Source organism: Podarcis cretensis (assembly GCF_951804945.1).
Source record: "Podarcis cretensis genome assembly, chromosome: 7".
Taxonomy (NCBI): domain Eukaryota; kingdom Metazoa; phylum Chordata; class Lepidosauria; order Squamata; family Lacertidae; genus Podarcis; species Podarcis cretensis.
In genome coordinates this window covers 41,595,882-41,623,744 of record NC_137176.1, presented here as the reverse complement: position 1 = coordinate 41,623,744, position 27,863 = coordinate 41,595,882, and positions in this window count along the sequence as shown.

Here is a 27,863-nt window from a genome sequence, read left to right as displayed (position 1 = left end):
TTTGTCTTTGCAACAAGAAGAAAAGCTTGCAAACCAACATGGCAACTCTTTCTGAAAATTCTTAGAATTCAAAGAATCCAGCTTTAATACAAATGAAAAATATATTGCACAAGTTTCACGTGGTTCAGTCATGCATGGAATCCACAGTAACTGCAGCCAAACAGGAAGTAAAAGTATCCTGCAGGAAATATGCATTGAGAAATTGGAATGAAAATGGAGTGCTTGTATTTTTTAGAATGACTGCTGTTGTTGTTATTGTTGCTGTTGTTGTCACCATTACATTAACATCTTACCTTTCCTCCAAGAAGCTCAAGGAAGTGTACAAGGTTCACCTTTCCCTATTTTATTCTCACAACAATCCTGTGAGGTAAGTTAGGCTAAAAGACAGTGACTGGCCCAAAGTTACCTAGTGAGCTTCATGTCTAAGTGGGGATTCGATCACTGGTTTCTCAGTTCCCAATCCAGCTTTCTAAATCCTACAGTGAAAAGTGAAATAAGTCATCTAGATGGGACTTTCCTTCCCTAGTAAATAAACATTTATTTTAGAATTCAGAAGGTTATTCAAATTTGTTCACCTCATCCTACCATGGTACTTCATAACAGATAATATAAACAATCATATCAAAGCTTACCTATAGCACTATGTAAATGTTATTCTTTAACTTACTCTTTGGCTGCTTTGACATTTTTATCTTTTGGGAAATGATGTTAAACACTTCTTAAAAAGAAAAGAAATAGACTTTCAGCAGACAAGACAATGAAGGGGAAAATCCCAAAGAAATAAGAATAACAATATCTTTCTTTGAACATACACTTTTCAAAGATACTTGGCAGGGAGTGGTCCTCTGAGAACCTCGGAATATATGTGTGGAAGCAGTTATAATTCCAGACACAACATTCCTTTTCTGTTTGCTAAGAAGATAACAACCACCCAGGAGACTTGATGATCCCAATTCAAGACCCAGTTACTTTGCTTTAGCTGTAGCTGCATTATGTTCTTGATGGGTACCAAGACAGGGCTGGATCTCTTTATTTGCAGAGAACGCCAATCCATGCAAGTAAGAATCAAGTTGCAATCATTAAGTCACATTCTCAGGAGAAGACCCAAAGTAATCAGAATCAGGAGAGTAGTCTGGAGAAAGATATTTGGCAGCTGCAGCCAGAGCTGATACCTGAGTCCCCAGTAACTCAAGCAATGCAATTGCAATTGTGGTTTTACTTCAGTGCCTATAAACATGTTCCCACTAAGTTGGAGTCCAACAAAATCGGGAGGGCACCAGCCTCCCCACTGAAAAGGTAGACAATCTGAGTTACTTTATAGGCTTGTTACAAGAGGATGGAGAATCTTTTTCAGCTCATTCTGTCACAGGAAGCCTGAGGCCAGTGTAGGTGTGGGCAGTCACCAGAAGTCGATTTAGTGTAGCACAACTGCACTGGGTGCCAAGCCTAAGGGACGCTGCAGGGTGTCACAATGTAGTGAATTGGCATAGTGAATTGAGCAGAATGGAAGGTGAGAGGTGGCAATGTCTTCAGATACCCCAGGTGTAGCATCCGTGCCAGTCAAGATGTCTCTGTCAGCATAAAGCCTTCAGGGGAGGTACAGAAAGATAAATTTGAGAGTGAGCTGCCCTTGTCTCCACCTCCATCACTAAGGGCATGGAGACAATGGCACAAACAAACTTCACATATTCAGCCAACTCATTGGAGTGCTCACTTACTTGCAGCAGCAAAATGCTTTGGTTTGGTTTGTTTTTTTAGCCTAGTGGCAGTACCAGTGCCTTGGGAGGGCTCAGTCATGTTTCCTGTGGTCAACCTGCACACATGGCCCTTTGGTGCTGGACCTATTGTGGCAATGGCCTAAAGTGTAGAATTGCTATGGAGCACTTAAGGAAATTTAAGTAGCAAGCAGCTTCCTAAGACTTTGCTGCTGTCTCCAGGTAAGGCTATGGCTGGGTGGGCTCACTGGAAAGGAAGAGGGGGGTGGGGGAGCACATGGCGCCTGGCATCACGATCCTGGTGGGGTGTCATCTCGGCTGCTCCCTGCCCCACGCTGGGCACCACGCCCCCGCAGGCAGCGCGTCACGCCCCTGGGATGCATGCCACACCCCTGCAGGTGGCGTGCCACGCCCCTGGGACATGTGCCATGCCCCCGGGACTTGCACCAGCCACACCCCTACTTTCTGTCCGTCCCCCGGTGCCAGAGCATGAAGCTCCACCACTGGGTGGGCTGGGTATGCAGGAGGCATAAGAGCTTGAGAGCTGAGTGGAAGGGGCATTGGCATGGGGGCTCCCACTCCAAAGTACTTTGCCCAACAACACTGAAGGTGCCACTGGGGGTTGCATCCAACCTCAAGCTGGCCTTGCATCAGCACACCTTTCAGACATCACTTCTGAAGCTCAATGTATCTCAGAAAGACTCAGTGACAGTTCTGCAATAGATTAGGTGAACTGGCTGTCGGGGGGAGGGGGAGTACATCAGTCTCTATATTTCAGATTTCAAGAAACCTGTTAGCAACTGGAGAGCAATAACCTTCAGTCTTTTAACAGACTACATACATCATGAAAATAGACTCTTTGATTGTTAACATCCATTTTAAAGTGGCTGCAGACAACTAAATAAAGCATCGAGGCTGCAATCCTAACCCCATTTATGTAGTAATAAACTGCATCAAATTCAATGGGACATACTTCTGAATAGAGATGGTTGGGATTGCAGCTTAGAGCCTGAAATACCAAATATAAATTTGAAAAGGAGTTTGAAATTTTTTGAAAGTGAATTGAGTTTGCTTGCCCAAAATGAGAGTATGGGAAGTAAGGAATGATAAAGCTCCACCATCTTTGTTTCATTTTGATTTGTGTGTGTAGTGTCTTGTGTCATAAGAACGTTTTGTGTATTCCTTCAGTATGTATGAGTGGCAGATAAGTTACTGAATAGCTGCTGAAATTAGACAGACTCTGATACCCTCATTCATGGTGCGCAAGAGTGGTGAATGCATTCTTCTGAGCTTTGTTGTATTGATTTATTCTAGAGGTGCTGACAAGGGCACCATTTTACTGAGGACAAGCACCACAGAGAAAGAAAGTGTATTAAAAATCACACAAGTTCAAAAGCAACTGTTCTCTGTTCACAAGACCACAAAGGCCTTTACTGAAAGCCATTTTAGAATTCTTCAGTACAAAATGAAGCCCTCTATGGCTAAGACTCTAATTCTGTGTCCATTTACCTGGGAGAAAGCATTGAAGTCACTGGGACTTACTTCTGAGCAGACATGTATAGGATTATGCATTTTAAAAAGATTTTTAAGATTGTCTTTTTAAAGTTTATTTATATAACACCATTTACGTACTGCAACATCAGGGTGATGTACAGCAATAAAACGGTTTTTATTCTTTTTAAAGTAGAAAACAATCACTGAAATGACTGCCATTCAAAAATGCTTCAAACAGCTGCATTAGGGTTGCCATATTACAAAAAGTTGTTGAGCTTTTTTCCCGACGTTTTCAAGCTATTTCTGAGGAAAATTGGAAAAACAACACTGCTGACATGGGCTGCCATACAACCAGATTTTCTCGGAAATATTTTATTCTATTTTTTGCCAATTTCTGCCCAGACACTGCTTGTAGCTGCAGTATTTTGGATATGTCCAGGAAATTCTGGACATATGGCAACCCTAAGCTACATATGCATGTCATGATAAAAATGTCTTCAATATATGCCTGAAGATCAAAAGCAAAGGTACCTGCTAAATCTCTTCTGAGAGTGTGTTCCACAGCATGGGGCAAGCAACACTAAAAGTCCAACTTCTAGTGGAGGCCAGTTTTTCCTCTGGAAAATGGGAGACAACTGACAGTGCTTTTCCAGATGATCTCAGTCAACAAGCTGGGATATAAGGGTCTGTGTGGTCCTTAAGGTATCCTGGATTCAAGTTTTTCAGGTCTTTGCATATCATCATAAGAACTGTGAACCTGGTTCACTGGCCTAGTAGCGTAAGGGAAGCCAGTGCAGATGGCACTTTTGGCCATTCCCACTGGTGGCATGCAGGCCAAAGGTGAAAGTAGGTCTCATGTTAAGAAAAAGGTGCCCACCCCTTAGCTATATTCTTGCTCTATTTGCTAAGGCCCAAGCTGCAAATGCTTCTTGGAGCTGCATTAATTTAAACTAGCATAGACCTAGACATCGAGCACATTGAAATCAGTGGGCTTACGCACACATTCCTAATTCGAAAGAGCCCTTTGTGTGCTGTGGCAGCTAAATATATCTGTAGGATCAGGATTAAGTACTGTGTAGGTCACAATGCCATTGCTCATGGACCCCCTTATATGAATGCAATTCACCATCTGTTCACCAAAATACCATATTTGATCTCAACTGCACTATCTAAGAAAAGTGGAATTTAGCATTCCTTAGAAAATATTTAGTTCTTTCGGGCACAAGAAGCAGTTCGCCAAAACAGGGTTAGGACCACTTTTCTTGGAAAATTCTTTTGCTCCCACAGTGCTACTAAACACTCACACATTATCTCCCAGTAATTTCTGTAATCTCTCTTTAATGTATTGGATTTTATAGCTTGCACGTAGCTTACTTAGTGTGAATGAGTGCTGTTCCCTTAGTGTTTCAATTGTCTCGCAATCAATGGTTCCCTTTGAAGTCATTTTGCTTGTAGGCGTTATTCATTTCGGGGGAGGGGGCTGGAGGAGATAAATCAATAATGTTCTCTTATGCTCTCCTATTAGTCTACATCTTTCTCTGCAAGTCACACTAGATCAGTGTTTTGAAACATGAAAGGAGAAGGATCACGGTTATTTCCTTGAGAAGGTTGCCTTGAAATAGACTGGGTTCTTCAGCAATGTACTAAATCTATTTGCAGACTTTGCAATACCATTCCCCCCCCCCCCTTTCACATTTGAAATGACATTCAAATACTCTGGGAAAATACTTCCATTATCACTGCAGCCACAAAAGAGCACATTGTACAATTAATTGATAGTTCTCTTGGAATATTCTTTGGACATTCAGTTGCTCCTTATGATTGTCTTTTATTCTTTCCTTCTATACAAATCATCTCTCTCAGAATAGAATGCCTATATTATTGTCACATGGCAGTAATAGCTCCATTGCTGTTGCATTAGGCCCCATGGTGATCAGAGAAGAAAACAATGAGGGAGCGCATGGGCCACTTAGCTTAGCTAGGCTTGAGTTAGGCACTGGCAGGGTTGCCAATAATAATCAGTTTGGACTCCAAATTTGCAAAGCAGGCAGCATCTTTGGTCTACTGGGCAAAAGAAAGGGAAGGAGGCAGGGAACAGAGACAAAACACATATCAAAAAGGATAGAAAAAAGAGGAGCAGCAAAGAAAAAGCTAGGTGCTATCCTTGCTTGTTTCTTCACAGAAAGGGCCTAGCATTTTCCCTTTCTACCTTTGCTTTTCAAAGAAACTGTGGATCAGCTCAAGTACTTTAAAGAGGGGGAAGCCTTGATGTCTCCTTCTTGCTTCATATAACACAGAGACACATACACCTAGCTTCTCTACTTCCAAAGAGAGAGAAAGAGAGAGCAAAACAGCAGACTTGCTTTTGCAGCCCTCTCAATGCTCAGTTGCCTTGTTCTGGACATTTTTCTATACTGATGATATTTTTCTTCAGTAGGAGATGCTGGGAATTCTAATTAGACAGAAGAAGCTAATCTGATGCCATATACTGCTAGCAGATCTGGGGATTTTTCAGAAGCACAGTCCATTCACAATTCCACAGCCTCCAACCATGCAACACTGAAATCCAGGAGTGTCATTTGTGTAGGTCACAGGGAAAAAAATAGTTATCAAAAGATAATTTCCAGGATGCCAGGTTTGGAGGCGAGTACTCTTTGGTGAGAGAATCCTACCAGAGATTTAAAATCACAAAATATGCAGCAAAGTAAAGCATGGAAATGTAGTCTGTTAGACCTTTAAAATATGCTGTTCCAAAGTTTCTCTCTTCCTCTAGCATACAAAAAGACCACATATTTTGAAAGTTAAAATTGGTTTACTTACAAACTTTTGAAAGGTTAGGTTCATGTGCTTTTCTATAAATTAGTATAGGGTTTGGGATAGAAAGTTCATATACTGTACTCAATCAAAAGCTTTGAGGATTTGTCTTGCTATGCCCCTTGACAAGAATGGCTTTGGCTCACCTCAAATTTATGTTTGGCTTTCCACACTTCTCATTTCCCAATTCAACTTCATTAATAAAATGTGGCCCTTGTTCAACCCATCTTGTGTGTCTCCTTTTTAAATTTTGGGTCTGCAAATCTCTGTTCCTTAACAATGTCATCAACTGATGAATTACTTGCCTTGGACCTCAGGAAGTGCCTAATTTTTAGCATATACATCCATCTTTCTGCTTTTTTCTCCTAGCCCTCTACTTTCTCGTTATCACTCTCCTATGGGCTCCTGTTTATTCACTTTAGCCATTTTCTCCCTTTCTCCTATTTTTTTTTTAAAAGACGGGGGAGGGGGAAATGTCCAGCACACCCCTGGCTTGACCCACCAGCTTGACCCACGTGACCTAGTCCTAACCCACCAGTTGAAGACTAATGGATTAGAAAATAGAAATCAATTATTTTTGGCAGCCTTGGTTTACAAGATGATTGCCCTGAAGGGTAAAGTCCTTTTCTCTCTCTCAGAACTAGTAAGACATAAACAGCAGGTAGTTACATGTGAATAGTGGTAGATGGCACTTGGGAACCCCGCTACAAACTAATAATCCATTTCTATTATTTGGCTTTGTACTGGAAGGTCCACTCCAAGGATCCTTCAGTTCCCACTCCAACTTTTTCTTTTCTGACACTTTCATTGATGCCTACTTTGCAACTGCTGCCTATATGTTATGGGCACCTGTACTTGCAAAAAAACCTTTTACACTCTTCCAGAGAATCCTTGTAAGGGATAAATGATGCCGAGTCCTAGTTTATTTGATACCTCTTCCTTAAGTGGTAGCAAAACTGGAAGCCAAGAAAAGCTTGCCCCCACATTTCTGTGAAGTGCAGCTGAGGTTAGTATCAAGAGCCACTTACTCTAAGTGAGCATTTGATGCCTGTTTCCAGGTAGAGAAGAACTATGTGTAATTAGTTTGGTTCCAATAGAGGCTCCCTCCAGACTCTTTAGGGCTTAGCATGAGGAGATTAAAGTAACGGAAAGAAATTCACATGTCAGCGCCAGTATTTATGTTCTTCGGCAAGGTTGGGAACATTTCCAAGCAGACACCAACAGAGCAGACTGCCATATAAACCCTCTTGCATCCTCATAGCTATAATCTGTGGCATACTAACTAAATTTGGGGAACTCATCTCAGAGCATGGATTTTCTCCAATATTAGTTCCACTCATAATAGACCCAGTTAAATGACTGAAATTGACTGGGTCTGAATAAAACTTAGTTGGTTATGACCTTTTGCCTCCTAAGGAGAGTAGTTGCAAATAGGATAAAGGGTCCTGAGTTTACTAGTTTGGAATAGGGACAGTCATTGCTGAGGATGTATTTTAAAAGTTTGATTGTGAGCTTGGTATGGTATGCTTGGGTATAAAAAGTGTTAGGTTTTAAACATGAGTGGGTCAGGATTAGGGGTGTGTTAAAGCCCCCTAAGAAATATCACTAGGCTTATCGAAATCTTTTGACTTACTGTAATCTTTGTAAGATGCTTTGCCTAAGGAAGGAATTTCCAAATTCATCCAGTCTTTTGCTTTAGGCAAAATCTAAGGAATATACGACATCCTCTTCACTTGTTATACCAAAGCATTTTGGCTTCTCTTCAAAGATGCTTCACCTGAGTAACTCCCCCAAATTCAGTGGCAATTCTAGGAAGGAGATACTGAAAAGTATAGGAGAAAGGCTGTTTATCCAAACTCTTAACTTGTCAGAGTCTCCTTGGATGTCAACACAACATGGTGCCTTTAGTAGAAGTATCACTGCAGTTGGAAATGCAAAGCACACCATGCTGGGGCATCATTATAGCAAGTAGAGGTAGTAATTTGAAGAATTATAGGAAATAAACCTAGACGCCTCTGCAGTTCCTAACAGTTGTCAGCTAGGTACCATGCCTGCTGATACACTCCTTGTTATGTCCCAGTGTTTCATTCTTCCCTTTAAATAAAAAGTAAACATTTCTAACTGTGCCAGGTTCAAGCAGAAAAAAGAAACATTTAGAAACTTTTTTTTGGTAAGAAGTCATCCTAGACTTTGTTCATGTTTATTGTTCCAGCCAAAGGCCATGAGAAGCTTTTGGCAATATTTTTAATAAAATAATACGGAACATATATCCACAATATAATCCACCATCCTTGATGTCAGAGAGAAGTTACTAGAGACACCAACAAACTCAAATACAGCTTGTTTTCAGATTAAACCTCCGAATTACTACAACAATTCATAGGAATTTTATCTAGCTCATTTTTCCTGGTTTTTCTTGCAAACAGTGCATAGAGGACCACTCTCTGTGTTACAAAGCTATTATTGTCACTGAAAGAAACCAAACCATTTCTGGTGGGGTGTACTTGCTTGCTTGCTTGTGTGAACATAGGTTTCAGAAAATGATCTCTTGGGGCTCTATATAAGGGTCAGGCTAACAGATAATGAGTGATGTCTTCCACCTTGGGTTGACCACAAATACATGCCTGTGTATGGGATCTTGTTGCAGTCACCATCTAAGCCTGCAATAGGCATCACTTGGAAACACAGCTCAATACAGGTATTTCTTAAGGAAACTGGTGATACTTTGGTCAGATAACTAGCTCTGAAATGCTCTGTTCTCAAAAATGGGGGGAAATTGGTGTTTCTAATTAGTTCCAGGTTCCTTTTGGATTCTATCCAGAAGAGCCAATCCCTTAGTTGACAATTGTTCAAGCCTTCATTCATGATAAAATCATGGTAGACTCATATTTTATTAAGGACTAATGTGGCATTTAACAAATGTACAAGTTTCAGATTAGCAGAGAAATTCACATTCTTTGTTGGGGAGGACTGGAATAAATGAATCCCAAAAAGATTTCTGTTCACCCATTTTGGTAGCTGAACTAGGTTAACCTTATGATGTATTATAACCAGTATTAGAAATCTGTATCTTCTTTAGATATGGCCATGAGCTAGAAGCTTTCCTGAATCAGGCAGGTGATGTGTCCAACATCAAGTAATGCCATATTTTTCACAGAGCCTAAAACTGAACTGTTACTGATTAAAACCCTCTTCAGAAGTGCATATCAGTAGAGAGAGGCTCTGGGGATGCATGTTTTGCCCCTCCCATAATGTCACTCATATTTCCCGCCCTTTGTGCGATAAAAATGTACTTCTGCAGTGCAGAGTCTTTTTATCTGTGAAGGTTCCCTGTGCAGTTGAAAACACCGGGAAATCTCAATTGCGTATGGAGCTTCCACAGATAGATATATGTCCCTGAATAGGTGGTTGGTTTTTTTAAATATTATTTAACTATGCAGCTGGGAAATTCAGAGCTAAACGTGTGTTTTTGAAGCCTCACTTTACCCATTCGTGCACCTGATAAAGGCTTTCATTAGTTCAGTTTTAGGCTTGGTGAACAATAGCTCAATCATACAGGGTTGTGGTGAGGATAAAATGGAGAAGAGGGAGAAACATTGATAGTACTCAGAGCATAGCTGTCAACTTTTCCCTTTTCTTGCGAGGAATCCTATTTGGAATAAGGGAATTTCCCTTTAAAAAAGGGAAATGTTGACAGCTATGACTCAGAGCTCCTTGACAGAAGGGTAGAACACAAGTGTAATAAAAAGGAAAATGTTGGCAGTTACTCTAATCTGGAAGAGAGACTACAATAAATGGTACTAGGTAGACTGATGAACAGTAGGATAGTGATCAGTTATTGGATTCACTTCAATCTTCTTCTTCCCACTGGCCACAGTGCTGACGGCACATACCAGAGCTATGCAAATCTAGGGCATTATGATTCTTACTCTGCTGGTGTAACCTTTCATTTGTTTAATGCACTACAGAGTTTTCAAGTGAGTCAATTTTACTTGAAGACATGAAAAACTCAAGGCATTTTGGCACCTAGGGTGGAAAATCCCAAAGTTTCTCCATTTCACTAATTACCACAGAGCACTAACTGAAATGAAGGAAAGCATTCCCATATTATATATGGAATCACACACACCCTGCATGTTTATTTCAATCACCATGTGAAATCTTTGACGTGTTCACTTTTTGTATTATGTAAGCATTCTGATAAGAAGCAACAGCATATCACTAGAAAGACAAATAAAAGAGGCAAACAGTCACATTAGACACAGTGCCTTCTGGAATGCAGGCAGTGAGCATCAAAAGCTTGGATGATCTTAGTCTATCAGATCTTCACAAATTTATGTCTTCCAGAAAGTCAACTGGGTTTAACAGCATGAGGGCATATTTCACAGTAGGAGCTACAAAAAAGCAGAATCGTCATCCTCTGAAGCTAACACTCCACTCCTGCTGAGTTGATCCATTTTGAGTGGTAAGACATCAAGCGGGCCCAGTAGAGAGCTTGCAAATATGTATGTGACTCATGCCAAAAAATACTAGGGAATGAACTGCTGAGGTAACAAGAGGGAACTCATGGTCTTCTGAAGGAAATGTGCCAGCTGTATATTTGAAAGTGTGAGTATGTCTGGAGATGGGAGGGGGGTGGAACACACAGCTAACTTCCAAGTGTATTTTTGTGGTGATAGACTAATAATGAGTCAGGAAAAGAGCAAACATATGAAGTTGATGAGATAATTTAATGGGTGGTATTACAGGAGACTGAAGGCACTTGGCAAAAGAAAAACTGGAATAAGTGAGAATGAGAGCATGTCAACAGGGATAGGATCTGGCCTTAATGGTGTAAAGGAGAGCTTCCTGCTGTGAGGAATTTGAGCAATTAGGAAGGAGGAGGGAGTGACAAAGAACAGAAGCACTGAGATACTGAGAAATGGTCGGTCATTGGCAGAAACCAACAGTGGCTCAATTCTAAGCTTAACATTTGAACCAAGGAAATACAATTGCAATGGATCTGTCATTTCCTCAAATCTCAGAGGACCTCCAATATGGATTCATAGCTTGGTGTGAGTAGGTTTGATGCCATTCACATGGGTGTGAGAAACAGTTATATGCATAGGACCCTTGCCATCAAACAGACGTAAGTCTACTCACTATAGACTTGGCACATCTCTCAATACATGTGCCTTAAATCTGAAACCTAACGTTAGGAGTAGTTGTGAGAATGAGGTGGGCAAAGGTGGGCAACACATTAAAACCTATGGATGTGGAGGACTGTTGAATAAATTGTAGCCTAGTTCACACATGCATGGATGATTTCTATAGATTTGAATAATGTATACCTGGACTCCTTACAGATGTTGAATTAGATACAATAAACATACACATGCGAGGGGGGCTAGAAGCACCATGGCAACAGGCTCCACCCCAACTTAAATGAATTCACCAGAGCTTACAGCAATGAGGCAAGTTGAGAGATAGCTGAGAGCAAGTGGATAAAAATTCCAGACAAATGCAATTGTAGATTATAGAATCTACTCAGTAGCAGTGATGGTAGCAAAGACGACTTATTTTGCTGCCTCCATTGCATTCTCATTGTGCCACCTAGCAAAACATTTCCAGGTAGCACGGGGCCTTTTACCATCTGGCCAGAAGGAGATGGTAGAACCAATGGTAGCTTCTTGTGACTTGTTTGCAAAGCAAACAAGGACAAATTTGCTTGAATCTGCTGGGATCCACCGTTATAGCAGATGAATCTCAAAAGCTCTACTGAGCCAGTGGCGGACCTTATCATCAAATTTAAGTGGCACCCTGTGTGGAGCCAAAATCTGGCAACCCCTTCACCTCTCATCTTCCATTGGTTGTGGCACCTGCTGTGGCATACCAGAAGCTTCATGCCTGGTGCCACTACACTGGTCGCAGTCCCCCAGAGCCACCTCTACCTCAGCACCGTGTAGTCCTGTTGTGTTGAATGAGTAAGGCTTGAAGTCGTGGACAAGGTGATTGGTTCAGTTCAGCTGACTACCTTTGGTCTTACCCTTGCCCCTCATGGCTGATAAAGCATGGAGAGGATGAATGGCTGTGCCAGAAGGGTGATTAATGCCTCCTTGAGAAAGGGGGTAGTCCCTACCTGCTTAAAGGAGGTAGTTGTAACAGCTTTTCCTGAATAATAATAATAATAATAATAATAATAATAATTTTTATTTGTACCCCGCTCATCTGGCTGGGTTTCCCCAGCCACTCTGGGCAGCTTCCAACAAAGATTAAAAATACATTAAAATGTCACACATTAAAAACTTCCCTTCAGATGTCTTCTAAATGTCAGGTAGTTCTTTATCTCTTTGACATCTGATAGGAGGGCGTTCCACAGGGCGGGAACCACTACCGAAAAGGCCCTCTGCCTGGTTCCCTGTAGCTTTGCTTCTCACAGTGAGGGAACCGCCAGAAGGCCTCGGCGATGGACCTCAGCATCTGGGCAGAACGATGGGGGCGGAGATGCTCCTTCAAGTATACTGGTACACTGAATGAGTTTGTGTAGTCCATTTTCCTCCCTACGTTGAGAAATATGTCTGCCAGTGCTTAGATAATAGGTACAAATGTAGTGGAGCCCTTTAATGAAATTCATAAGTGCTGCATGCCCCCAGTCTACTAAAATCAGTAGCTAGAAGCTGGAAAAGGTATATCATAATGGCTCCCTTATAATTCAAGGCCTCTGGCCTCCACTGTGATCAGATGCATTCTCAAAGTCCAAAAGCAATGAGGAAATCTCTGCTCATGGAAAACTGTGTATACTTTGGAGTACTTGAGGAAGAGGCTGGCCTGTGCCCTAGATGAGATGCATAGTACCATTCATCGAGGTTTGCTTTATTGAGCTACACAGACGTATTTGCCCAATTAAAACATGGATTGACAAATTAACACTCTAGCTAATTTCCTCTATATATTTTTCCATTTCTTTGGCACATTTCTAATGACCTCACAAATCATAGTAATTAATTTGAGTCCCTTTGGCATTTTAATGAGCTTTTAATGATATGAATAACTAATCATGCTCACTTTATACCTGTTTAATTATTTTAATGGGCTGCAAAAGTAAATATTTCTTGTGTATTGAGTATGAGTGGTTTCTGAGCAGGATCTGCCATACTTAACATTGTTTCATTCATAGTAAAAATGCCACCTGCTTGTTTTATCCTCCCTTCTGGTATCAGGTGATTTGGCAAAAGAAAAAAAGAATCCAATTCAAGTGACATTTTTTCCACTTTGCAGACTTACTTGCACATTAGTAATTATAAAATTGTGCTGCAGAATACTGCACAAGACTTAATTCTTTTTTTTACAAATTTCTTCATATTTAACAAAACTTAAATACTGCTTACTCAAACTAAATACCTCTAAGTGGTTCCAAAAGGCAATTAAAATATATTATTTTAAAATACCGATAAAAGCAAATGTTAGAAACAAATTACATAAAAAATAAAGATAAGATGAAATCAGTAATTTTAAAGCAGTTAAGCTTACTATAATATGTATAATATACTTTTCTTCCTCATCCCTATTCCAAGCCCCATTCTAACCATGCAACCCTGAAGGTCAATAGCATCAATAAGAGGTCCAACAGAATCAAGAAAACTTCCAGTACAGTATAGATCATCTACCAAGAAAGTATGCATAGAACCCATTTCTAATATAATTAATCCAAAAAAACCCCTACTCAGAATTTATATTTATTGACAGATTGTCAGCTTATAAACTACCCTTCAGAAACAGAAGTCTCAGGGACCTAAACAAATATGAACTGAATATTAAATCAAATTAATGATAATTACAGCCATCAGCTTATAGTTGGTTTACATATTAAAAGACACATCAATATACAAAATAAAAATTAAGGAATATTGAATACAAAGAATTTCTGCTTCATGTTATATCATTTTGTAGTTTGATCCTGGGATGCTTAATCCACAGCAACAACATTTGAATCAGTGTTCTAATGAGTTGTTAATATTTCTTGTTAACATTATGTTTTTACCTTTTATGTCTATATGATTGCAATATGAATCCTGAGAGTGATTTATAAATATTTAAAATAAAATTTCTCGATATTATATGGACGTAATTGTTCAGTTTCTGCCTTTGATCCCTCTTCTAAACAATTATTAGTCCCATAGAGGTGTCAAAATTTATTTGTTCTGAAAAACTTCGTACTGCTACTGTATTTTATCAGTATGCCAGAGGCAGACACCTGTTGCTCTCTGTCACCTTCACTTTTTGACATCTTCTGAACCTTTTTCAACTCTCATGTACTCCCCTGTGGTAGTTCCATTTTACTCATGTCAAATGTCATTTCATTCCTAACATCTTGCATAAACTTACTTCAGACATGATCTCATTTTCATTTGGGGGCTTTATATTTATTTAACTTATTTCTCAACATTCTAACTGCTTTGCTCACTGTGGTTAATATTATACTTTGTGTTACGAGGTTTTAAAGTTGTGCAGTGTGGTGCTAGGAGTGAGTGAAACCTTGTTTACCTAAAAAATGAGCTGAACTGCACACTAACCTTTGAGGGGGCAGAGGGACTTCAGTGTACCTTATCATGAACACACGACGTTGCTAGGCTGATGTTGCTGATAATGACGTTTTGCAAAGTTTTGTTTTTAAATGAATACTAAGGGTGCAGTATGCTTCTGCGTGGCAAGGCTTAATGCAGCAGTGCAGCTGTCCTGCTGCAGATACTGGATGGAGCAGAAATTATGGAAGACCATTTTTGCAAGCAATTTCGCCATATGTTATGCATTTTTACGTTATAGGTAGGTAGCCGTGTTGGTGTGCCGTATTCGAAATAAAATAAATAAATTCCTTCCAGTAGCACCTTAGAGACCAACTACGTTAGTTTAGTTATTGGTATGAGCTTTCGTGTGCATGCACACTTCTTCAGACACACTGAAACAGAAGTCACCAGACCCTTATATATAGTGAGTGGGTGTTGAGGGGTATTACTCAGAAGGGTGGTGGGAATGGGTGTGGTAAACCTGTTGAGGACTGTTAATGACTGCAATTGGTCTTACAGGAAAAAGCAAGGGGTGAGATGGCTAGAATACAGTATATCATTTCTATAATACACATTTCCCCCTAACCTACATATTTTCTCTACACATTATTTGTTTGGCGAACTGCATCACAAAATTCAGAGAAGTGTGAATTTCCATAGATAGCTGTGTTTAAGTTTACAAATTGCTTTGGAAAAGTGAAAATTTGGTGGGTTCATATTAAAACCTCACTGAAAGCTAATTTCTTCCTCCTCCCCACCCACCAGGACAGGCCTTATGTCATCACATAATTGATTTGTTGAAATATTGAAATGAAATATTAATAGATTGCTTTTTCATAAGACATATCAAGATGGTACACAATATACAGCATATTATAAAATGATTAAAAGCACCTACAAATTCTTCAATAAAATATCAGTTGGTACTGGTTGGTGAAAAAGCAAAATGCTGGTTGTGAAGGCCTGTCTAAATAATCTAGGTTTTAGGAGACATATAAAAGAAGGCAGATACAGTTCCTGCCAAACCTTTAGTGATAGGGAGTTGACAAGGACAGGGCTTGTCACACTAGAGACTCAGTCCTTATCTAAGGCCAACCAAACCTCAGGGGCACATCAGTAGAATTAGGAAGAGGGCAGTGGAGGTTAACAGGACACACAGTACTAGCCTGGCACAAAAGTAGAGTTGGAGTGCAAGTAAATTGTGTTCCCCTCTTGCTAAATTTCCACAGTATCAGTGGGTCACCATTAATCCCCAAAGCTATGGTATGACTACTTCTGCCTGTTGCTGTTTTTTAATTCTCAAAGAAGCTTTTAGACATATGGAACTGGAATGGCAACACATCTTATATGACTGAAAGGTGTTGAGCCAAGATGGTGACAAAATGAGAGACAAGCTGCTAGTTTCCTATCACACCCACAACAAACCTAGATGGAATCTGTGGCTTGAAGTAGGGGGTGCATGAATCAATCAATTTTTGGTCTGTGACACTTCTAGATGTATTCACTCATAAGTGAGTTCCATGTTGTATCCCATTTGTCTGTAAAAGGTCATTCGCCCTGCAAAGCAGCACTAAAATGCACCTTTAATTATGTATTTAAATACAGGAAATATATTTTTTCCAGGACACCCATCTTCCAATGAAAGATAATATGCAACTCAGTTTAGGGAATGATTAGGGGTGGGAAAGAAATTCAATTCAGTTCACATTTAATGCTGGGTTTATCTAATTCACGCTTTCTGAAACAACATGAGAACCAAAACACAGGCACCCTTTGAAATCTGCATTTATCCACATTTTGTGATGCAGGTTTATAAACAATGAATATAATATAATATATTCATTGTGAATATAATAATTTTATGACTATAACACACAAAAATGCAGTATATTAGGACAAATTGTTTGCACAAATGTGTACACCACAAACAAAAGTGAGCTTATTAGAAGAAATTTGCACTAAAATGCTGAAGGGTTTTCACGAAGATTTTAAAAAAGAAAACTCTCAAATTGCTGAAGAAATGTGGAGAATTGATTTAAAACTGGAAGAAGTAGAAACTGAGAGAACAAAATTTGACAGATCCTTCCATGCCTAGGAATTATACGCCTGTGGCATGCAGAAAAACATAAAATAAAAAGCTGAAACAATGTTAACACATAACATTTGTAAGCTCCAATACCCTATATGTGTTTCATAATAAGGAAGGTTGTTCTTTAGAAGCTAGTCCTGGTAATGATTTTTTTGGTAAACATTTATAGGGAATCTAAGACTCAACTTAGATTCCCCAGAATTATTCTATGAATGTTTAGTACAGGCTACTTGAGGAGGAGGAAACCTCATTAGTGGGGCAACCTTAATGAAATTCTTATTCTCCTTTTGGACTGTGCTATCCAATGCTTAAATTTCAAACAGAAGACATCTGATGGGAGGGTGTTTCACAGGGTAGGCGCCACTACCGAGAAGGCCCTCTGCCTAGTTCCCTGTAATGCTTCTTGCAGTAAGGGAACTGCTAGAAGGCCTTCAGCGCTGGACCTCAGTGTCTGGGCTGAACAATGGGGGTGCAGATACTCCTTCAGGTACACAGGACTGAGGGCGTTTAGGGCTTTAAAGGTCAGCACCAACACTTGTGCTCGGAAACGTACTGGGAGCCAATGTATGTCTTTCAAGACCGGTGTTATAAGGTCTCGGTGGCCACTTCCAGTCACCAGTCTAGCTGCCACATTCTGGATTAGTTGTAGTTTCCAGGTCACCTTCAAAGGTAGCCCCACATAGAGTGCATAGCAATAGTCCAAGCGAGAGATAAGTAGAGCATGCACCACTCTGGCGAGACAGTCTGCAGGCAGGTAGGGTCTCAGCCCACGTACCAGATGGAGCTTTTTACTGTGCATCAGTAAACTTGTAGTTCAATAACTGCCATCATCCCTGACCATGCTTCTGGGGCTGTGAGATTGAGTCCCACATCTCAGGGGCATCAATTAGGGGAAGGCTGCAGTAACTCTTCCATAAGTCTCTGCAGTTCTGCTTTATGGCCTATGAGTGTAGAGGCTCAACAACACTGAGAACATTTGGTGTGCCTATAAAGAGTCTTGCTGGAGTGACACTGACGTTCTTTTCACACTACATCAATTGCTTCTGTTGTTGATTTTCCATTAGAGAACATGGGGCCACAACTGCCACCACATATTTCCCATTGTACAAGCGAACACGTTGCTGAGAGCTGGAAGCTATTTAACAGCTCTCTGATTATGTGATGACTGTCTATGAAGCAGAAGCTCTTTTACTCTTAAGGTCTGTGATAGTTTTAATCTTGGGAATATGTAACATTAATAACATAGCTCATCTCTGGAGAGCTGTTTCTCCCCATCAGTTTTAGTGACTGCAAAGTTGCCTTAAAAAGCCAAAAGCGTATTTGCTTTCATAAAACATTTCAGTGGCTGATTCAATCATTGAATTCAAATAACCCAGATGAATGTGTATAAATCAAATGTTAATGTAACCCTGTGAGGGTAAGCCTGCTATTTCTGTATCAAGCTGAACACAAACATTTCCAAAACAGCAGGTAATTCCTTGTATCAGGTGGTATAATGCATATTCTTGCAATTACAGTTTGTAAAACACTTTTTTAACAGTTACCCTATTGGAACATGTAGATAATTTTGCGAGCTTGAAGTGCAAGGCATGATTATGCATGTTTAGAAATCACCAGCCATACTTTGCCCCCCAACAGCAATGTATCTTACATTAAGATGCATTAAAAAGCATGTCAGTGTATCATCTGGATATATACAAATATTTTTTCCACACCTTCAAATAGATCTGTGATTAGCTGAGCTCTGCAGTTAGTCTTTTCATAATCCTTGTTTAACAAGCTGTATCTTATGGCAATTGATGGATTAAATCTTTGTTCTCAAAATACTCATCCCAAACCAGTGATTGTACTGTGAGGTTATGAGATTTACATATACAAAACACCTGCCTCTAGGACACAAAATCACACTGAGTTGTGTATATAGAAAAATGTCCAATTTTGTGTTTAGAAAAGCTGGTGGGTGGGGAGGTAGAAGAAATTAGCTTTGGTTGGGATTTTAATATGACCCCACCTTATTTGTACTTTCCTAAAACAATATGTAAACTGAAACACTACTATCTATTGAAATTTGCACTTTTGTGAATTTTGTGATGTAGTTCTCCAAACAAATAATGTGTAGAGAAAGGATGTATGTTAGGGGAAAGTGTGTATTATAAGAAAATGATATGTTCATGAAAATAACATGTAGAAATGCATTACATTAGATAAACTGCTTTCAAAAATGTATATATTTTGGAGATATTTACATTTAAATGATGGTGATGTTTTCTGAAAACTTTTTTAAAAAATAAATAAATCACAATCTGAGGTATAAATGTGGCAAACAAGAGAATGGAAGAATGAGAAACTGAGGGAATGGAAAACTGACATTCATAGATCTGCACTGGTGGGTCACTGGAGTCTGGCCTGGAAATAAAGTTCAGCATTTGAATATTGAGCATTATTTTCAGAGATTAAACTCTAAACTAGAGAAAACCTTGGTGCTTACCCATCCTTTGAAAGGTTAGCCCCAGGGAAACTGGAAATGGGAAGAAACTCCCATCCACCACACCTGCAAAAAATGAATCCATGTGGCCTAATGGTATTCTACAAGAGGTGAAATTTTGTTCTGTACCACTCGCAGCTCACTAGTAAAGCAACTGAAGATTTCAGTTTCCACACATATATAAAGTCACCATGCAATGTGGGGTGGTTATTTGGAGTGTATCAACCCCATCTTTGTGGGTTCTGTTGCTGTTATTTCAGAAAAGCTTGGAAAACATTATCTTCTTCCCCTGTGGTCTTTACACTTCCTCCTGCACCTGGATGTTTGCCTCTATGCCTTTTATTTTATACCTATACCATCCACCCTATGCATGCATGGCAGCCTTGCAGTAAAAGTCTCTCCATCTCTCCATCTGGATATAAATGGCTACCCGCTTTCATTTTCAGCTGCAAATGGCTATCTTTCTCTCAAAAGGGATATGAATGCAAATCAGAATCAACGTGCTGCATGCAGAAATAGTCTCATGCAATGATCCATTGCGTTTAGGAATATGCATGCTACTAGCTCTGTGTATTTAAGAAACCATTTCACAGGTTGATTCACCTTATTTATTTACCTTGTCAGCTACTCGTATCATAATAAACATAATCCCCCCCTTTATGTGCTATTTCATAGCTATGGCAGCGTAAAAGGAACTTTGCATAAGTCGTTGGGAAATGTTTGTTAGTCTGACAGGTGTCACAAGCCTCTTTGCTGTTTTTGAATCTGCAAACTAAGAAACCTCACCCTCTTTGTTAATTGTTCTTGTCACCTGGACAGCACCTGCACTTTACAATTATAGCAAGCACTTTACAAATACAGAAACAAAAAACGAAAAACAAAGCTGAGGTTGAATCCAGTGAAGTCATTGCGTGAGTGGAACAACTTCCACTTGTGCAATGGAACTTCACCCTGCCTCTCTGTTGTGAGGGGAAGCTCTGGTGTGTGTGTAGAAACTGTTCCACTCACACAATGAGTTCGCTGAGTACAATCCATGGCCTCCCAAACATGCCAGAAATACCATTTTCAAGGAAATGCGAGAGTGGGTGGGCACCTTTGATTCAGTAATGGACAATGGTACTTTAGTCTAGTTTAATCTGGGATCTAATCTACCACAAAGTAGCTGCTATTGTCACAAAACAAATTATGTTTCAAACGGCCTTGGCAACCTCTTCTGTTTAATATTCTGCTTTATGCCAGCGTTGGGACTTTGTCTTTACGCTAACTAAAAGGAGCTTCAGATTTTAATTTCTGTCCTGCCTGGAAACTTCAGTCAGAATTGTAGCTGGTGTCCACCACATCAAGGGAAAAGACAATATAAACAGGCATGGCTTCACCAAAGCATCCTGAGAACTGTAGTTTGTTAGAGGTACTCAAGAGTTGTTAGGAGAGCCTTCCATCCAACACAGCAACAATTCCAGGGTTCCATGGGAAGAGGGATTGACTACTAAGCCACTCTAGGAACTGACTAAACAGTAACAATAAACTGTGCAAATCTAAAGCTGATTTGTTATAGTCAACAGCACTGAAAAACATCCCAAGCTTACAACAAACCTGACCAAAATTTTCAGATTGCATCATTCTAGGGATGTGTACGGGGTCCTAGATTTGCCTCATATTTGTATCTTTTAAGCATTCTGATGTGTTTCTGAATCACCCTGGGCTCTCTCCACCCCACCCCACCCCCATCATTTGGGTTCCATACCACTCTGAATGAAATGAAGCTCCGTATTTCCCATTCATGGTAATGAGGAATATAAAACTAATTATACCCTTTTCTCTTTTGGGCCAAAGTGAATGATATTTAAAAACACAGAAGCCTCTCCAAAGTGTATTAAGACTGCCAAATTGCAGACAAATAGGTCCAGGAGCTTTTTGTGTGATAAGTAAAAGGAATTCACTTTTCTCCATAATCCCTTAGGGATGGTGAACAAGAGGTTCTCTCTTGTTCTTCCTTGCCTTAAATGCTTAAGAAGGGACTGTTATATATTATTCCTTGTATATTAAAGAACTTTGCAGCTTCACACTGGTCTTTTTTCCCTGGTCATTCTTTGTGCCCTCTTAAAAGTCTTACAAGCCTCCAATAAGCTGTACAGTGTGAGGCTGACTGGAATGCAGTGGCATAACATGGAGGGAACACAGGGGCGGCTGGCCCATGTGCAGAATTGTTAGGGGTACAAAATGCCAACACCTGATGCTGCCTCAATTCAGCTGCGTGCTTCCATCACCGGGCTTAGTTGAAAATGGCTTCTCCACGTGAACCAGGAAGTGAGCTCTCCAGGCAACAGAACAACTCTTCTTATCTCTGCTGGGTCATGTGGAAGTCGTTTGCAATTGAATGTGCATGCGCTCTCCATCAGTGCCCCCCCCCCAGCGCATCCCTGGGCACTGACAACCCACACTACACCACTGCTGGAACGCTGCCTGCATTGTTTCGATGATGGTGATGATGATTTAAAACAGAGCAACATAGGCTTGGGGAAAAAATCTCCCACTGCTATACTTTAAGACAAAACAATGCAGAGCTCTTCAATGCCCCACAGGTAACATTTTAGACAGCCTCATTTCTTGTACAGCCCATAGACCTAGAGAAATGTGGAGATGTACGGGGAAACATCAAGCTATGTGGTTTAGAAAACATAGAACAATAGAGTGAGGCTTTGTGGGGATTCATGTGGAGGGGGTGGGGGTGTATGTATGATGTTATTGACACCACACTTTGACTCTGGACTGGGAAAAGATCTCAAATTCACCCTAATTCACCTCATTATTTGGCCCCTAAACATAACTGTTGTGCATACTTACAGAGCTCAGCTCTTATTGCAGGATAAAAGGTGGTAGCAAATCCTTTCTACATAGTAACCTTGCAAAAAAAATTTAAAAAATCTGCAGGGAAGCTTAGCCTCTGTAGAATGATCTTACTCACTTTGGGCTTGCAGTGCAGGGGGTTTTCTGTCTGATCTGCAGCCGGATGTTGCATAGTCTTGATATTTTATGCACTGAATTTAGGTTAAAGAGCAGAACACATGGAGATCAAAAGCAGGTGAAATATTACAGCAGGGAGTTGTAGCTGGAGGCTGGTTGGTATGGGAGGTCTAACTAGACTGGTAGCAATGGTGCAGTGGGACCAATAAAAATTGGATGACTGCTTCAGTCTTAGACAGGTGGCTGCTGAGTTCTTAGAGTATAAATTAAGAGAACAAGGGAAGCTCACCTTTAAAAGTCTGTTTTATCCCGGCTGAGCACTGACAAGGCGAACTGTGCCCTGACATACCTACAGTGAGTACTCAAAAGCCAACTCTTAGAATCAAATACATTCCTGTTGAGATATGACAGGTGCCCACAGTCTGGACTTTCCAGAAACAATTGAAAACATGTTTGTTCCAAAAGGCTTTCCCAGTTGGATAAAAAGGTCTTTTGCATGATTATCTATTTTGTATTGTTTTAGTTTTGTTCAAAATGAATAGCTGTTTCTGTCCCTCTGTCTGTTTTTAACTGCTCCTTTCTTCTTTATTGTACATCACCTGGTGAAGATTGTGGAGAAGGCAATTAATGAAATGATGGTGTTGATGATTAATTTGTGGCTTTAAATGTGGCTCTGTTCATATACCTGATTTAGTTTACACCATTTTCATTACCACCTACCCTTCTTTGAATGAGGGAGAGGTCAGGATAATGTTTGCAGGCTAGGCAAACCACTGGAGGTTCTGGCTAAAAATATTTCTAGAACATTCTGTGAATTTACAAATACCCAGGCAAAGATGGAGAAAAAGGTTACAAGAAGCAAATGTAGGCTGTTGCAAAGCAGTATCAAATTAGGCATCCAAACCCTAAAAGCACCCAGAACAAACCAACCATTTCTTTCAGTGATAGCCCACTTTGTGCACTACTCAAGTAAGTAGAAGGGGCTGCAGCGCTGTGAAGCCTCTGGGACAAATTTAAGGCCCATGCCTTAATTCTACTCTAGATTACGTTTCCCTGACTTAGGCAGAATTTTTCTATGTGGGCGGACACCCACCCACCCCTCTCCCTCTTCTAATTTCTTCCTTCATATGATTAATATGTTTGAAGAGGGTTCATGTCACCCTTTAATCGGGAGTAAAAACTATGTAAATATAGTGCATTTGGAATGGTCTTTATAACAATTTGGCATGCATAAAACCCAATTCTGTCAATTGTCTTTTTAAAAAGCATAAATAAACAGTCTGCAACATCTATATCTGTTTTGCGAGAGTAGAGGTATGGATTTCACTTTGAAAGTCTGTAATATTTCTATGCTGAAGAAACCTGAAAATATATCAAAATAAAATTATTTGAAAATCATGCATTTTAATGTCTTGAAAATCAGGCAGTGGTTATTAAATCATTTAGGAACTAATGCCTTTCTTCTGCTTAGCTGCATTTAAATTAGTTGGGGGAATACTGCAGCTGAAAGTTGTAAACATGACTGGAAAACAGGTTATGGATGGGTTAACCCACCAGGTAACATGCTATTGGAGAACTTCTGCCTGATCCAATAAAACAAGTGCCAGTTACCTACCTTGCACACATAGAAAGTTATGGACTTCATGACTCTGTTGAGCATCATACAAACTAATCTCCACAGAGTTAAGTGGATGGAAATATGTATAACTTAATGTAGGCCACATTGTGCTTGTGGCAGGCTATGTGGTTCAGACAGGACTCACATTTGTTCCAGAGTACAGATTTGACCGAGAGAACCTTAAAGTCACAGCAGGTGTGTAGAGATCTATGCTCTGATTCTCACTGATGATGACACTGGTGCATGCAAAGGCCTGGTGGGGGGCTGGGGAAACACAGATTCCTGAGGAGCAAAGCATTAGTGAGTCTGAACTTTTTTTTTATTAAACCAAAGCAGCAGGGATTTTCCCAACCCTATTAAGAACATTTAAGAGTAATTTATTCCATTCTGTGATGTTGAATGGCTTAGTGCCATTGTTTATGCAGCCAAAATGACATCACTCATGCACAAGAGAGAAGAATCAGCAGGCTTGGCACAACCAGCCACGAGACTCATGTGCCTTCTCTTGTGCAAACCATTCTACTAGCATAACTATTACACCCCACTAAGGTGTGCTACATTGAACTCCTCCCTTAGAAACAATTACAATAATTTAAACAGAAACATGATACACCTTACAGTAGCGGGAAAGACAGCAGTCAGTGGTATCTGTTCATGGGCCCTGCATTTCCTTCCTATGGTTATTTATCTTTAACTGTACTAGGACCAACAGCCCTTAAAATAGAGCACGTTTTGATGAGGGAACTATGGCAACCCTATCTTATTCCAGTGCTCCACCTCTACTCTCGTGTGTGACTGCATATTCATGTGCCAGGAAATAATTCAGCAATTCAATTCATATCAGGAAATGGTGGAACAGAGTTGGGGTGTCCTTGTGGCTTGCAATGAGGTCTTCTCCAAAGCCCGAAGAGGATGTCAGTGAGGGCAGAGGAAGCCCTGAAGAGACCAGAGGTGCAACAGGGCTTTATTTATGCTGCTCAGCCTCCCCACCTAACAACTGATGTTCAGGGTAGCAGAACAGCAGCTGCTGCTTTCCTATGTGTCCTTCAGCCTCTTGCCGGCCCCAGAGCTTCAATTCTATTTGTGGATATTTTTTAACACAGTATTTGTGGCAAAGATTGAAAAGAGAGCGGCAGAGAGGGCTTTTAAAAGGTGTTTAGAGGGTGCTCCCCACTTTGGAGAGTCACCTGTACTCTTCAGCACTTCGTGTTTGCCCCCATGAGCCCCCTTATTAAGAAGCAAAGGAATGGCACCAATCAATATCTGCCTGGAAACCTGGAAGCAACATATGAATCTGACCTCCAAACACTGCCTCCAGCATGGCTGGCTCCCATGGGAACTGAGTTTTCCCCAAAATCCTCTATGATACTGAAGGAGATCAAAACCTTGAGATGGTCCTCCTCTCCATGTCCCAAACCAAGCTATGTACATGCTGGCGTTGATTATCTAAGACGTCTCCTTTGTGGCACATCTTTTCATCTCAAGGTATGAAAGATTCCAGGCAGTGGCACATGTCTGGCCACATGCTATATAGTCAGGAAGAGCAGACGTCTGAGCCTATATTTGCTGGGATGGTGCTAAATTGAGACTCTATTTACAAATTTGTCCATCAGGTCACGTTCTTTGTACAGAATTATGTATCCCAACAAATGGCAAATGTTTTCTTAGCTGAACAGCAGTAAACATTTTATGTAATAATGCTAGGAGAAGCAGTCTTCACAAGCATTATTAAAAGCCAGAACATCTTGCCTATTCTAATTAAATACTGGTGGTGTATGGTGCTTTGAACCTATACTCAGCTATTTAATTGCTGTTGTTGCTGTTTGTTGTTTTGTTGTTCACAAATTTCTGCCAGGCAGGGTTGTTTGGTAAAATTCTAATTTCTCCTCAGGAAATAGACCTAAATCCTGCAGTCTGACAGGAATCTTGGGAATTGAGCAATTTCAGAGGATTAGGGAAACTTTACCTCAAGCAAGTCCTACACTTGGAATTATGGATTTATATTTTTAGTAGACTTTGGCTGTAAATTCATTTAAAATGTTAATGTGTAAAATTAAGAGCCAGCAGAAGGATTAGGCAAACAAAAAGATTAATCAAGGGTTCTTCAGAGTGAAAAAATCTCTTCTTGTAATTCATATGAAATATCATGCAGTGGCAGAACAAAATCCCAAAATGTTTCTCAAATGTGCTGTCAAATAACAAAAGTCCAGATGGAAGAAGGTTTGAAATGCTTCGTACATTAGGACTGGAAAATCATGCACAATTTACAAATGTAGCAAATTACCATGGCTTAAAATGGTACATTATGAATGACAGCCCCAAGTGTAAGTTTATAATAATAATAAACATGGCCACAATCTTGTTGGGCACATAAAGCTCCTGATTCTAGCATAATTCCCCCACCCCCCAAAAAAGTGTGAAGCAATTTATTTATTTTCTTGTGCTTCATTTCTCTCCTCTATCATCCACTTTTCCTCATGAAAGGCAATTGCCATACATATTTCACAGTATTTCCCACAGAGATAAAATATGCAGACCTTACATTAAACCATCACTCCAGCTTTTCCAATTTTGTTTATCAGTCTGGAACTGTGGGGTAGATGGGAAACCTGCGCAAGAACCTCTATTTCTGTCACAGTCAATAAGCAAATTACTTCTGTCCACTATTCTGAGGTAGCTTCCTATGGCCCTAGAACTTGAAGGTGTTCTGCACATCATAGGAACTTTCCATCTAACCAAGTCAGTCAGTCAGTCAACACTGACTAGAAGCAGCTTTCTGGGATTCTCAGAAGGGAGTTTTTCCTCATTCTTCCTGGAGGTACCAGGAACTGAACCTGGAACCTTCTGCAGATAAAACAGATGCTCTTTCTTGTTTTGCTTACAAGGCCAGGCTATCCTAGGTTACCAATGACTGTCAACACATTTGAGCCAACTGTTCATACAGAAAATAGAACATATTGTTACTGTATAAATATGTAACACTCTGGTTTAAACTTCTGTCAGGCTTCAATGTGCATGTGCCGTTGTGCCTCAGAGCAAGCTGACCTATTAACTTCAGCACAAGAGAGAGCTTCACTGACAGTGAAATAAATAGACTAGGGGTGTGCATCTACTCTGTACAAACCCCAAATCGCAGTCAGAAGCAGAAGGGGTCTTTGGGGAATGTACGCCTCAACAAAGTGGAGCTCCCACAAGATGTAACAAGCCTCATGGTGCTTCTGGGCTTGGATTTTAAAAGCAAAACTGCATAAAGTGCATATAATATGGTGCCTTGCCAGAGAAAAGCAATGGTAAGTGAAATGTCAGGGCAAGATGGAGATTTCCAGAAGCGAAACTTAAAATTCAAAAGGGAAATGTATGGGGGACGGGGGCGGGATGAGCAAACTCCTTCACGACTTATGCATTTTGCTTTTGGTTAGTGGAAAGATTCCCTTCTCCAATCAAATAATAATTCTCAAAGTGATTTAACAATCAATCCTTCTTCACAAGCAACTCTGAGATTTCTGAGGTGAACACTTCCCAGGTTTATTTGGGGGGAAGTCATGACTGTTTAAAGCAGCATGGTACTGCTTTAAAGTACTGCAGATGGAGGGGGGAGTGTAAAAGTAATAATATCCCAGATGCTCTAGATGCTCCCTTAGGACAGGTATTCATATGAATTTTCTGTCACATTTTACTGTGAACAGTTCCTAGCTACATAATCACCTTTAAAAAGCAGTGTGAAAGCAGCAATATGCAGTTTCTGCCCTGCCGTTAGGCGAAGTGGGATGCTTGCCTTAGGTGGCAAATGCTGGAGGGACAGTGGCATCCCACAAGTTTTCCTCCTGAGACATATACTTTCCCTTCTTTTCAAGTACATGTAAAATGAATGTTCAGGCGTCGTTGTCCTATATTGAGCCCCACATTCTAAGTGGCAGTGGATTTTTACACGTAAAACAAATTATTACTACAAAACACCATTCTTTCAACCTTGACTTGGTTTCACCTTCGTAAATTATTCTGACCACAGCACCTGGCCTCGTGTGGGTCCATCGCCTGGGACTAGGTGTATACCCTGCATTTCCTTTGCAGCCTTGTCAGGTAGTACTATGGTATGATGAAGGGCAATATTATAGCACAGAAATTTCCATAGCAAGAAGCA